The 14,090-nt window shown below is 36.7% G+C and overlaps 1 protein-coding gene across 1 annotated transcript in view; it reads left to right on the top strand.

Moving 5' to 3' along the window:
- SCAI (suppressor of cancer cell invasion) overlaps positions 1-14,090 on the top strand; it is a 224,139-nt gene that overhangs the window by 169,441 nt on the left and 40,608 nt on the right. The window lies entirely within an intron of this gene.

The following is a 14,090-nucleotide window of genomic DNA, read 5'->3' as shown; positions in this document are numbered from 1 at the left end:
CATTCTACTGATAGTGGACATTTGAGGTTTTTGCAGTTTATTATTATTTCAAACGATGCCACAGTGAAATTCTGTATCAGTTTCCTGGTGCACATATATAAGAATTTCTCTGGGAAATATACTTAGTAATGAAATTGCTATATTAGAAAATATAGGCATATTCAACTTTACTGGATAATGCCAAACTGATTACCAAAGTGGATTTTATCAGTTTACACTCCCAGTAGCAGTGTGTAAGAGATGCTGTTGCTCTAATCCTTTCTAATACTTGTTGTAATCATATTTTATACTTTATGTGAATGTGGTGAATGAAAAGTAAATAGCTCATTGTGGTTTTAATTTTCATTTCCCTGATTACTATTGAGGTCAGTCAATCTTTGATATGTGTTTTTCTACTATCCCCTTTTCTTAAGCATGTGATCAAGTTTTTTGTCCATTTTGCTGTCAAGTAGTTTGCTTCTTTCTCTGTATTCATGCACCTATGCAATGCTGCTATTGAAATTTTTTAAATTTTACCCATTATATCTTTCACTTCTATAAATATATTTGTTCTTTTTTCAAATATGGCTGAACATTTTTAAAGTCTATTACAACTTTTAGTCTCAAAATATTATTTTTTCCAAAATTTGATTATGATAATTTTTAAATATGAAAGAATTGTACAGGAAATACCTATATTAGGTTTTTTTCTCTTTTCTGACTGCCTTTTTTTAAAAATTGTTTTTTATTTTATAGTATAACATACATATAAAGCAAAGAAAAAAAAAGCAGTAAGGGCGGGCCGCGGTGGCTCAGCGGGCAAAGTGCTTGCCTGCTATGCCGGAGGACCTCGGTTCGATTCCCGGCCCCAGCCCATGTAACAAAAAACAAAGAAACAAAATACAATAAAACAAGAAAATGTTTAAAGATGTTTCCCTTTCTTCCTTCCTTCCTTCTTTCTATCCTTCCTTCTCTCTGTCTTTCCTTTAAAAAAAAAAAAAAAAAAAAAAGCAGTAATTTTCAAAGGACTCTTCACCAAGTAGTTACAAGACCAATCCCAGAGTTTGTCATGGGTTACTATACCATACTCTCAGATTATTCCTTCTAGCTGCTCCAGACTATAGTTGGCTAGAGGGCTTAAATATTTTTTATCATCACAATCGAGTTTTTTTTCCTTCTTTTTTTGTGAAAAAATAACATATATACAAAAAGCTATAAATTTCAAAGCACAGTATCACAATTAGTTATAGAACATATTTCAGAGTTTGACATGGGTTACAATTTTACAATGTTAGGTTTTTACTTTTAGCTTCTGTAAAATATTGGAGACTAAAACAGATATCAATTTAATGATTCAGCATCCATATTCATTTGTTAAATCCTATCTTCTCTGCATGACTCTACCATCACCTTTGATCTTTCCATCCCTCTCTTTAGGGGTGTTTGGGCTATGGCAATTTTAAATTTTTCATATTAGAAGGGTCTGTCACTAATATGGGGTAAGGAGATGGAAATATCTGATGATATGGAGAGGCTGGGCTAGATTTCAGAACTTATCTGGACCAGAGACCCACCTGGGTGTTGCAGATTTCTGGAAAGTTACTCTAGTGCATGGAACCCTTGTGGAATCTTATATATTGCCCTAGGTATTCTTTAGGATTGGCTGGAATGGTCCTGTTTGGGGGTTGCCAGGTTATGATAGGTAGCATGGTGTAACTGAAGCTTGCGTAAGAGCAACCTCCAGAGTAGCCTCTCGACTCTATTTGAACTCTCTCTGCCACTAATACTTTATTAATTACATTTCTTTTTCCCCTTTTGGTCAGGATGGAATTGTTGATTCCACAGTGCCAGGGCTGGATTTATCCCTGAGAGTCATCTCCCACATTGCCAGGGAGACTTTCACCCCTGGATGTCATGTCCCACATAGAGGGGAGGGCAGTGATTTCACTTGCAGAGTTGGGCTTAGAGAGACTGAGGCCACATCTGAGAAACAAAAGAGTTCTCCAGAAGTAACTCTTAGGCATGCCTATAGGTACTCTAAGCTTCTCTGTGACCTACATAAGCTTCACAACAGTAAGCCTCATGATCAAGGTCAGGACCTATTGACTTGGATGTCCGTAAAGTTTGACACAGTATCAGGGGATTACCTGATGGTAAGGTTTAATAGTTCCATATTTTTCTCCCTTCCCTCAGGAACTTTGTGAATACTTATTTTTTTTTTCAAACTACTAAATTTATTTTAATATTTGTTACCCCTATTATTTATTTAATCTATAGTTTTACCCATCTGTCCATAAGGTAGATAAAAGAAGCATTAGACACAAGGTTTTCACAATCACATAGCCACATTGCGAAAGTTCTATCATTATACAATCATCTTCAAGAAACATGGCTACTGGAACACAGCTCTAAATTTTCAGGCAGTTCTCTCTAGCCTCTCTATTACATCTTGAATAACAAGGTGATATCTACTTAATGCGTAAGAATAACCTCCAGGATAACCTCTCGACTCTGTTTGGAATCTCTCAGCTATTGACACTTTATTTTGTCTCATTTCATTCTTCCCCCTTTGGGTCAAGAAGGTTTTCTCAATCCCTTCATGCTGAGTCTCAGCTCATTCTAGGATTTCTGTCCCACGTCGCCAGGAAGGTCCACACCCCTGGGAGTCATGTCCCACGTAGACAGGGAGAGGGTGGTGAGTTGGCTGGTTGTGTTGGCTGGTGAGAGAGGCCTTATCTGGATAACAAAAGAGGTTCTCTTGGGGGTTACTCTTAGGCCTAATTTAAGTAACACCCTGCATTATTGACATTTCTTTGGTCTTCCTCATGCAAAACATTTTTAAATTTGTGCATTTAGTCACTATCATTATACACACTAGGCATTCCTAGATTATACCATCTCAGTCTTTATCGTATATCTTTCCTTCTGATTTCCTTTGTGCCCCCAGACCTCCTCCCTCTATCATTCTCACATTCAGCTTCATTCAGTGTTCTAACATTATTGTATTACAGTTAGGTAGTATTGTGCTATCCATTTCTGAATTTTTACAATCAGTCCCATTGTACAATCTGTATCCCTTCGGTTCCAATTACCCAATATCTATCCTATTCCTATCTCCTGATGACCTCTGTTCTTAACTGAAATTATCCAAGTTCATTCACTAATGTTAGTTCATATCAGTGAGACCATACAGTATTTGTCCTTTTGTTTCTGGCTAATCTCACTCAGCATAGTGTCCTTAAGGTCCATCCATATACTTTATTCTGTCTTACAGCTGCATAATATTCCATCGTATGTATATACCACAGCTTGTTTAGCCACTTGTCTGTTGATGGACATTTGGGCTGTTTCCATCTCTTGGCAATTGTAAATAATGTTGCTATAAACATTGGTGTGCAAATGTCCATTTGTGTCTTTGCCCTTTTCTCCTCTGAGTAGATACCTAATGGTATTGCTGGGTCATATGACAATTCTATACTTAGCTTTCTGAGGAACTGCCAAACTGCCTTCCACAGCGGTTGTACCATTTGACATTCCCACCAACAGTGGATAAGTGTGTCTCTTTCTCCACATCCTCTCCAAGCACTTGTCGTTTTCTCTTTTATTGATAATGGCCATTCTGGTGGGTGTGAGATGAAATCTCATTGTGGTTTTGATTTGCATTTCCCTAATAGCCAGGGAAAGTGAGCATTTTTTCATGTGCCTTTTGGCCGTTTGTATTTCCTCTTCTGAGAAGTGTCTGTTCAAGTCTTTCTGCCCCCAGGCCTCCTCCCTCTATCATTCTCACATTCAGCTTCATTCAGTGTTCTAACGTTATTGTAACCCATTTTGTAATTGGGTTGTCTGTCTTTTTGTTGTTGAGCTGAACAATCTCTTTATATATTCTGGATACTCTACCTTTTCTGATATATCGTTTCCAAATATTGTCTCCCATTGTGTAGGCTGTCTTTTTACTTTCTTGACGAAGTTCTTTCTTCTGCAAAAGTGTTTATTTTTGAGGAGTTCCCATTTATTTATTTATTTCTTCAGTGCTCGTGCTTTGGGTGTAAGGTCTAGGAAACTGCCTCCTATTATAAGATTTATAAGATATCTCCCTACATTTTTTTCTAACAGTTTTATGGTCTTATATCTAATGTTTAGGTCTTTGATCCATTTTGAGTTACTTTTTGTGTAGGGTGTGAGATATGGATCCTCTTTCATTCTTTAGCATGTGGATATCCAGTTCTCTACGCAGCATTTATTGAAGAGACTATTCTGTCCCAGGTGAGTTGGCTTGACTACCTTATCAAATATCAATTGTCCATAGATGAGAGGGTCTCTATCCGAACACTCTATTCAATTCTATTGGCCATTATATCCATCTTTATGCCAGTACTGTGCTGGTTTGAAGGGATATGTGTCCCCTAGAAAACCATGTTTTAATCAAAATCCCATTTCATAAAGGCAGAATAATCCCTATTCAATACATTTGAAGCTATAGTTGGATTGTCTCCCTGGAGATGTGATTTAATCAAGAGTGGTTGTTAAGCTAGATTAGGTGATGACTTGTCTCCACCCATTTGGGTGGGTCTTGATGAGTTTCTGGAGTCCTATAAAAGAGGAAACATTTTGGAGAATAAGAGACTCAGAGAGAGCAAAGAAGAACGACATAGCCACAAGAAGGAGAGAGTCCACAAGCCAGTGACCTTTGGAGCTGAAGAAGGAAAACACTTCCTGGGGAGCTTCATGAAACAGGAAGTTAGGAGGGAAAGCTAGCAGATCATGCCTTACTCGCTATGTGCCCTTTCAGCTGAGAGAAACCATGACCATGTTCACCATGTGCCTTCTCAGATGCGAGAGAGACCCTGAACTTCATGAACCAAGGTATTTTTCCCTGGATACCTTTGATTGGACATGTCTATAGACTTGTTTTAATTGGACATTATCTCTGCCTTGGAACTGTAAACTAGCAACTCATTAAATTGCCCTTTTTAAAAGCCATTCTGTTTCTGGTATATTGCACTCTGGCAGCTAGCAAACTAGAACAAGTACCATGCTTTTTTGACCACTGTAGGTTTGCAATACACCTTAAAGTCAGGTAGCATGAGACCTCCGACTTTATTTTTCTTTCTCAGGATACTTTTAGGTATTTGGGGTACCCTGCCCTTCCAGATAAATTTGATTATTGTTTTTCTATTTCTGAAAAGTAATTTTTCAGGATTTTAATTGGTATTGCATTGAATCTGTAAATCAATTTAGAATTGACATCTTAGCTATATTTAGTCTTCCAATCCATGAACATGGTATGCCCTTCCATTTATTTAGGTCTTCTGTGATTTCTTTTTTTTTTTTTTTAATTTACTTATTTATTTTTAACATATGATCATTCCATTCTACATATATAATCAATAATTCACAATATCATCACATATTTGCATATTCATCATGATCATTTCTTAGAACATTTGCATCAATTCAGAAAAAGAAATAAAAAGACAACAGAAAAATAAAAGGAAAACAGAAAAAATAAATAAATTAAAAGATTATACATACCATACCTCTTACCCCTCCCTTTCATTGATCACTAGCATTTCAATCTAAATTTATTTTAACATTTGTTCCCCCTATTATTTATTTTTATTCCATATGTTCTACTCATCTTTTGACAAGGTAGATAAAAGGAGCATCAGACACAAGATTTTCACAATCACACAGTCACACTGTGAAAGCTATATCAATATACAGTCATCATCAAGAAACATGGCTACTGGAACACAGCTCTACATTTTCAGGCGGTTCACTCCAGCCTCTCCTTTACTTCTTGAATTACAAGGTGATATCTACTTAATGTGTAAGAATAACCTTCAGGATAACCTCTTGACTCTGTTTGGAATCTCTCAGCCATTGACACTTTGTCTCATTTCACTCTTCCCTCTTTTGGTCGAGAAAGTTTTCTCAATCCCTTGATGCTGAGTCTCAGCTTATTCTAGGATTTCTGTCCCATGTTGCCAGGAAGGTCCACACCCCTGGGAGTCATGTCCCACGTAGACAGGGGGAGGGTGGTGAGTTTGCTTGTTGTGTTGGCTGGAGAGAGGCCTCATCTGAGTAACAAAAGAGGTTCCCTTGGGGGTGACTCTTAGCCCTAATTTTAAGTAGGCTTGACCTATCCTTTCTGGGGTTAAATTTCATATGAACACACCCAAAGACTGAGGGCTCAGCCTATAGCTTTGGTTGTCCACACTGCTTGTGAAAATATCAAGAATTCAACTTGGGGAAGTTGAATTTTCTCCCATTCTCACCATTCCCCGAAGGGGACTTTGCAAATACTTTTTTGTTCACTGATCAAATCACTCTGGGATTTATCAGGGCATCACTCTGGACAAACCAACAAAATCTTGTGTCCTACTCAAGGTTCCATATACTTCTGTGATTTCTTTTAACAATTTCTTATAGTTTTCCTTGTATAGGTCTTTTGTCTCTTTAGTTAAGTTTATTGTTAAATATTTTATTCTTTTTGTTGCAACTGTAAATGGAATTTTTTTCATGATTTCCCTCTCAGATTGCTCATTACTAGTGTATAGAAATACTACAGATTTTTCAGTGTTGATCTTGTAACCTGCCACTTTGTTGTACTCATTTATTAGCTCTAGTAGTTTTCCTGTGGATTTTTTGACATATATATTTTGATACAATATTTCAACATATAGTATCATGTCATCTGCAAACTGTAAGAGTTTTACTTCTTCCTTTCCAATTTTGATGCCTTGTATTTCTTTTTCTTGTCTAGTTGCTCTGGCTAGAACTTCCAGTACAATGTTGAATAACAATGATGATAGTGGACATCCTTGTCTTTTTCCTGATCTTAGGGGGAAAGTTTTCAGTTTTTCCCCATTGAGGATGATGTTAGCTGTGGGTTTTTCATATAGTCCCTTTATCATGTTGAGGAAGTTCCCTTCTATTCCTATCCTTTGAAGTGTTTTGAACAGGAAAGGATGTTGAATTTTTCAAATGACTTTTCTCTATCAATCGAGATGATCTTGTGGTTTTTCGGCTTTAATTTGTTGATATGGTGTATTACAGTAATTGATTTTCTGATGTTGAACCTTCCTTGCATACCTGGGATGAATCCTGTGTGGTCATGATATATAATCCTTTTAATATGCTGCTCGATTCGATTTGCAGGAATATTGTTGAGGATTTTACCATCTATATTCATAAGAGAGATTGGTCTATAGTTTTCTTTTTTTGTAGTATCTTTGACTTTGGTATGAGGGTGATGTTGGCTTTGTAGAATGAGTTAGGTAGCTTTCCCTCCTCTTCAGTTTTTTTGAAGAGTTTGAGCAGGATTGTTACTAATTGTTTCTGGAATGTTTGGTAGAATTCACATGTGAAGCCGTGTGGTCTTGGACTTTTCTTTTGGGGGAGCTCCGTAATGACTGATTCAGTTTCCTTACTTGCAGTTGGTTTGTTGAGGTTGTCTATTTCTTCTCGAGTCAATGTTGGTTGTTCATGCCTGTGCTGGTTTGAAAGGATGTATGTCCCCTAGAAAAGCCATGTTTTAATCTAAATCCCATTTCATAAAGGCAGAATAATCCCTATTCAATACTGTATGTTTGAAACTGTAATCAGATCATCTCCCTGGAGATGTGATTTAATCAAGAGTGGTTGTTAAAATATTTGGAGTATGTGCTATGGGGTGTGTGAGGGGAAGGTGGTGAGAGGCTGGTGCTCAAGTTGGAAGCTAAGGGACTTTTTAAAGAACAGATGTGATTAATGCTCACATTTACTTTTTTTATGTTACTTTATATTTAGTTCTCTGCTTTTACATATCTTCAAAAAAGGCCCATGTGAGTGGATTTTGGTCAAAATCATGGAAAGAGGCTCATTGCATACCTGTTTCAGAATGGGGTCTGCTCAGGGTTCATGGACTGAAATAAAATTCAGTATAAATTTCTCAGCTCAGAGGTGATCACGAGCATGTAAGTCCTCTGGAGATTTGCAGAAATCTCTGGAAGGCATTGGACTTTCCACAGGACATTGAATGAGGGAATCATGTCAGTCATTTCTAAGTTATCTGAGTCATATCTTAAGTTAACATCTGAGTTACAAATCCTTTTTGCAAAGTAGGGCCCACATGTAGCAGTTCTGAGCTTCCTCTCCCTTCCAATTTGCATTATTGGATTAACTTTCCAGGAGATTTTTGGAACGGCAATACCAACTAATACAATGTAATTTTTAAATAATCCATTTTACATATCCTGTAAAGATGTGCCTTTGAATGAACTTCGCTGATTAAAATATATTTTGAAAAAAAAAAAGAGTTGTTGTCAGCTGGATTAGGTGACTACTTGTCTCCACCCATTTGGGTGGATCTTGATAAGTTTCTGGGGTCCTATAAAAGAGGAAACATTTTGAAGAATGAAGGAAATTCGGAGAGAACAGAGAATGCTACAGCACCAAGAACCAGAGAGTCCGCACCCAGTGACCTTTGGAGATGAAGAAGGAAGATGCCCCCTGGAGAGCTTCATGAAACAGGAAACCAGGAGAGAAAGCTAGCAGTTGACTCATTCCTCGCCATGTGCCCTTCCAGCCGAGAGAGAAACTGTGACTGTTTTCACCATGTGCCTTCTCACTTGAAAGATAAACCCTAAACTTCATCGGCCTTCTTGAACCAACGTATCTTTCCCTGGATGGATGCCTTTGACTGGACATTTCTATAGACTTGTTTTAATTGGGATATTTTCTTGGCCTTAGAACTGTAAACTAGCAACTTATTAAATTCCCCCTTTTTTTTTTTTTTTTTTTTTTTTTTTAAGGAAAGAAAGACAGAGAAGGAAGGAAGGATGGAAGGAAGGAAGGGAGGAAGAAAGGGAAACATCTTTAAACATTTTCTTATTTTATTATATTTTGTTTGTTTGTTTGTTTTTTACATGGGCTGGGGCCGGGAATCGAACCAGGGTCCTCCGGCATAGCAGGCAAGCACTCTTGCCCGCTGAGCCACCGCGGCCCGCCCAAATTCCCCCTTTTTAAAAGGCATTCCATTTCTGGTATATTGCATTCCAGCAGCTAGCAAAGTAGAACAATGCCTTTCTAGGAAGTTGTTCATTTCATCTACATTGTTGAGTTCATTAGCATAAAGTTGTTCATAATATCCTCTCATTACTTCCTTTATTTCTGTGGGGCCAGTGGTTATGTCTCCTCTTCCATATCTGATTTTATTTATTTGCATCCTCTCTCTTCTTCTTTTTGCCAACCTTGCTAAGGGTCCATCAATCTTATTGATTTTCTCATAGAACCAACTTCTTGTTTTGTTGATTTTCTTGATTGTTTTCATGTTCTCAGTTTCATTTATTTCTGCTCTAATCTTCATTTTTTTTCCTTTTGCTCGCTTTCGGGTTAGTTTGCTGTTCTTTCCCTAGTTCTTCCAAGTGGACATTTAATTCCTCGATTTTTGCTCTTTCTTCTTTTTTGATATAGGCATTTAGGGCAATAAATTTCCCTCTTAGCCCTGCCTTTGCTGCATCCGATGAATTTTGATATGTCATGTTTTCATTTTCATTTGCCTCAAGACATTTACTGATTTCTCTTGTAATTTTTCTTCCTTGACCCACTGGTTGTTTAAGAGTGTGTTGTTGAGCCTCCATATATTTGTGAATAATAGTCTGCCTATTACTGATTTCCAACTTCATTCCTTTATGATCTGAGAAAGTGTCTTGTATGATTTCAATCTTTTTAAATTTATTGAGACTTGCTTTGTGACCCAGCATATGGTCTATCCTTGAGAATGATCCATGAGCACTTGAGAAAAAGGTATATCCTGATATAACTGTCTGTTAAGTCTAGCTCATGTATTGTATTATTCAAATTCTCTGTTTCTTTATTGATCCTCTGTCTAGATGTTCTGTCCATTGATGAGAGTAGGGAATTGAAGTCTCCAACTATTATGGTAGATGTGTCTATTTCTCTTTTCAGTGTTTGCCTCATGTATTTTGGAGCATTCTGGCTCGATGCATAAATATTTATGATTATGTTTTCTTGTTGAATTGTTCCTTTTATTAATACATAGTTTCCTTCTTTGTCTCTTTTAACTGTTTTACATTTGAAGTCTAATTTGTTGGATATTAGTATAGCTACTCCTGCTCTTTTCTGATTGTTGTTTACATGGAATGTCTTTTCCCAACCTTTCACTTTCAACCTATGTTATCTTTGGGTCTAAGATTCAGTTCCTGTAGACAGTATATAGATAGTCCTGTTTTTTAATCCATTCTGCCAGTCTATGTCTTTTGATTGGGGAGTTTAATCCATTAACATTTAGTGTTATTATGTATGGCAGTATTTTCTTCTACTATTTTGCCTTTTGGATTTTATATGTCATATCTAATTTTCCTTCTTTTTACCTTTACTGATAATCTTCATTTCTACACTCTTCTCCACACTTCTCTCTCCTGTCTTTTCGTATTTGTCTCTAGTGCTCCCTTTAGTATTTCTTGCAGAGCCAGTCTCTTGGTCACAAATTCTATAGTGATTTTTCGTCTGAAAATGTTTTAATTTCCCCCTCATGTTTGAAGGATAATTTTGCTGGATATGGAATTCTTGCTTGGCAGTTTTTCTCTTTTACTAATTTAAATATATCATCCCACTATCTTCTCACCTCCATGGTTTCTGCTGGGAAATCTACATACAGTCTTATTGATTTCCCTTGTATATGATGGATTGCTTTTCTCTTGCTTTCAAGATTCTCTCATTTTCCTTGACATCTGACATTCTGATTAGTAAGTGTCTTGGAGTATGTCTATTTGGATCTATTCTGTTTGGGGTATGCTGCACTACTTGGTTCTGTAATTTTAAGTCGTTCATAAGAGTTGGGAAATTTTCAGTGATAATTTCCTGCATTAGTTTTTCTCCTCCCTTTCCCTTCTCTTCTCCTTTTGGGACACCCACACATGTATATTCATGTGCTTCATGTTGTCATTCAATTCCCTGAGTTCCTGCTCATATTTTTCCATTCTTTTCCCTGTATTTTCTTTTGCTTGGCAGATTTCAGATGTCTCATCCTCCAGTTCGCTAATCCTACCTTCTGCCTCTTGAAATCTGACGTTGTAGCTTTCCGTTGTTTGTTTTTTTTTTTCATCTCTTCTACTCTACCTTTCATTCCCATAAATTCTGTGATTTGTTTTTTCAGAGTTTTTGATTTCTTCTTTTTGTTCATCCCTTGCCTTCTTTATATCCTCCCTCAATTCACTGATTTGATTTTTGATGAGGTTTTCCATGTCTGTTCCAACATTCTGAATTTGTTGTTTGAACTTCTGTATCTCATTTTAATTGTTGGTTTGTTCCTTTGACTGGGTCATATCTTCAGTTTTCCTAGTATGAGTCGTTACTTTTTGCTGGTGTCTAGGCATTTAATTACCTTAATTAGTTTATTCTGGAGATTGTGTTCCCTTTTTTTTTTACCTAGGATTTTCTTGCTGGATGACTTTGTTGTCTATCTACTGTTTGACATTCAGTTCAGCTTATTCTGGACCTCTAGCTTAGGTTTGGTTTAACAGAGGAGAAATTTTCAGTTCTTGTTTTCTTGTTTCTTTCCCTGCCTGTATAGTACCTTTTCTCCCCCTTAGATATTATAGACCCCAGCCAGATTTTCCCAGACCAGACTGGCCTCTCAGGAGGAAGAAGTCACCTGAGGGTGAAACCCAGCAAATCGAAAGGCTTTCCTATGAAGCCTCTGGGCTCTCTGTTTTTCCTATCCTGCCTAGTAGCTGGCCCTTGTCTGCGTTGCAGGTCCTACCAGTGTTAGGTGATGTAGTACCTTTAACTTTAGCAGACTCTCTCTGCTCAAGGCATGGTGGAGACAGAGGAGAGGTTGTAGTCTGGTTTTAATCTCTTCACTTTTCTAAACCCTGGGGTCTGAACTCCTTAAGGGAGGGATTCCACCTGAGCTGGGCCCCACCCCTCTCCTGGGGAAGGCATAGGCTCCAGAGAAACACTCAAACAAGCTTAATTCTGCCTATGCCTGGGGCATTGGAGCTGGAGAAGCCTTGCAGCTGCATCCAAAGAGCAGTCAAGCTGTAGAAATACAGCCACCAAATGAAAGAGAAGAATCCTTTTCAGAGCAGGACCCCTGTTCCTTGGGTTTGTCATTCAAGAGCCTAGATTGGGAGGTTGCTCTGTGTATCTCCAGGTCCTATGTGCCCCCTCCTTTCCTTCAGGGCCCAGACCTTTTCAGAACATTTTGAAAGGTTTTCAAAAAGAAAAACCTTTTGTTTTTTGTTTTTTTTCTTTTTCCATCAGCCTTGCCCTCTCTGTGCCAGGGCAAAATCCAGTGACCTCCGCTTTTACTCGAGGTTCAGCTGAGCTGGAGGCCTCTTTTTAGTTGTCAGAATTTTGAGAATGTGTTGGAAGCTGTAGAGCTTTGTCTTTGACCCACTAAGATTCTACAGTTAAAAGTTAGTATATTTGCTTTCTTACATATCTGTTCATACATTCATCCCTTTATATGTATGTATGTATTCATACATCAGTATATCTCGTTTTTTCACATATTTTGAGATAATTGCAGACATCAGTAGACTTTATCCCTAAATATTTCAGCATGTATGTAATTGAAATTTTATATTTTTACTTTTTATGTAAAGTTATATAAAACAAAATGTACAAAATTATTGAGTTTTGAAAAATGCATACACCTTTCTAACTCAAACCCCTGTCAAGTTATAGAACATACTTTCACTCGGAAAAGTTCCTGCCATTACCCCATCACAGTCAGCCCCTCACTCCTCACTCCAGATACAAGTACTTTTTTGATTATTTTCGCTATAGATTAGTTTTCCCTGTTCAAGAAACTGAGTCACACAGCACGAATTCTTTTGTGTAAACCTTCCTTGACTATAATATTCTTGAGGTTCATCCATATTGTTGCATGTATCAGTAGTTCATCCCTTTATATTGGTTAATAGTATTCCATTGTTGGCATATTTCAGCATTTATTTAGGCAGTCTCCTATTGATGACAGCTGGTTAGTTTTCAATTTTTAACCATTAGAAATAAAGTAGATATGATCATTCATGTACAAGTCTTTTCACTGATATATGTTTTCAATTTTTTTGGTCAGAGATTTTCTTAAAGTGTCAGTACCATTTTACACTTCCACCAATATAGTATATGAAAGTTAGAGATCCTTGTCAACATTTGGTATTATCAGTCTTTTTAATTTTAACCATTCTCGTGAGTGCATAATGGTATTTCATTGTGGTTTCAATTATTATTACACTGGTAAATAATGATATTGTACATTTTTTCATATGTTTATTGGTTATTCACGTATCTTATTTGTGAATTATCTGTTGAAACTTTTTGCCCACTTCATTAATTGCATTGTTTGTCTTTTTATTATTGATTAGTAAGAGTTTTCTAATATATTTTAGATACAAGTCTTTTGTCAGACATATGTGTTCCATTTTACAGCTTGCCTTTTTGTTTTCTTAACAAAACAAATAGAATTTTAAATTTTGACGGTTTCATTTTATTTTTTTTCTTTCATGGTTTACATTTCTGTGTTCATTGTAAGAAATCTTGCCCTATCCAAAGATCAAAAAGATTTTCTCCTATGTTTTCTTCTGATAGTTTTAGCTTTTACATTTAGACCTATGATCTATTTGAGTTGATTTTTATTTAAGGTATGAGGTAAGAGATAAAGCTCACTTTTTAAATATATGGATATGCAGCTCCAGTACTTTTTGTTAAAAAGATTATCCTTTGCCATTGAATTACTTTGGCACCTTGAAAATTGGTCAACCATGTATGAGTAGGAATATTGTTGGACTCATTTGTGTTTCGTTCACCTATGGATATTATCGTTTCTGCAATACAGTACTGACTTGATTATATGAAGCTTGTAGTCTTGAAGTCACGTAGTGTAAGTCCTCCAAAAATTGTTTTGATACAATACTGACTTCCTTATATGAAGATTATAGTCTTGGAATCAGGTAGTATATGTCCTCCAAAAAATGTTTTAAGAGTTAAGGTTGTTTTAAGGCCTTTGCTTTTGTATATTAAATTTAGAACCAGTTTCATAATTTCTATTCAAAATCTGTTGAGATTTTGGTTTTGATTGCATTGAATCTATTTAATCA

The sequence above is a fragment of the Tamandua tetradactyla genome, chromosome 2, assembly GCF_023851605.1.
Source record: "Tamandua tetradactyla isolate mTamTet1 chromosome 2, mTamTet1.pri, whole genome shotgun sequence".
Lineage (NCBI taxonomy): Eukaryota > Metazoa > Chordata > Mammalia > Pilosa > Myrmecophagidae > Tamandua > Tamandua tetradactyla.
The sequence above is the reverse complement of the archived record's forward strand: the minus strand, read 5'-3'. Positions and strand labels throughout refer to the sequence as shown.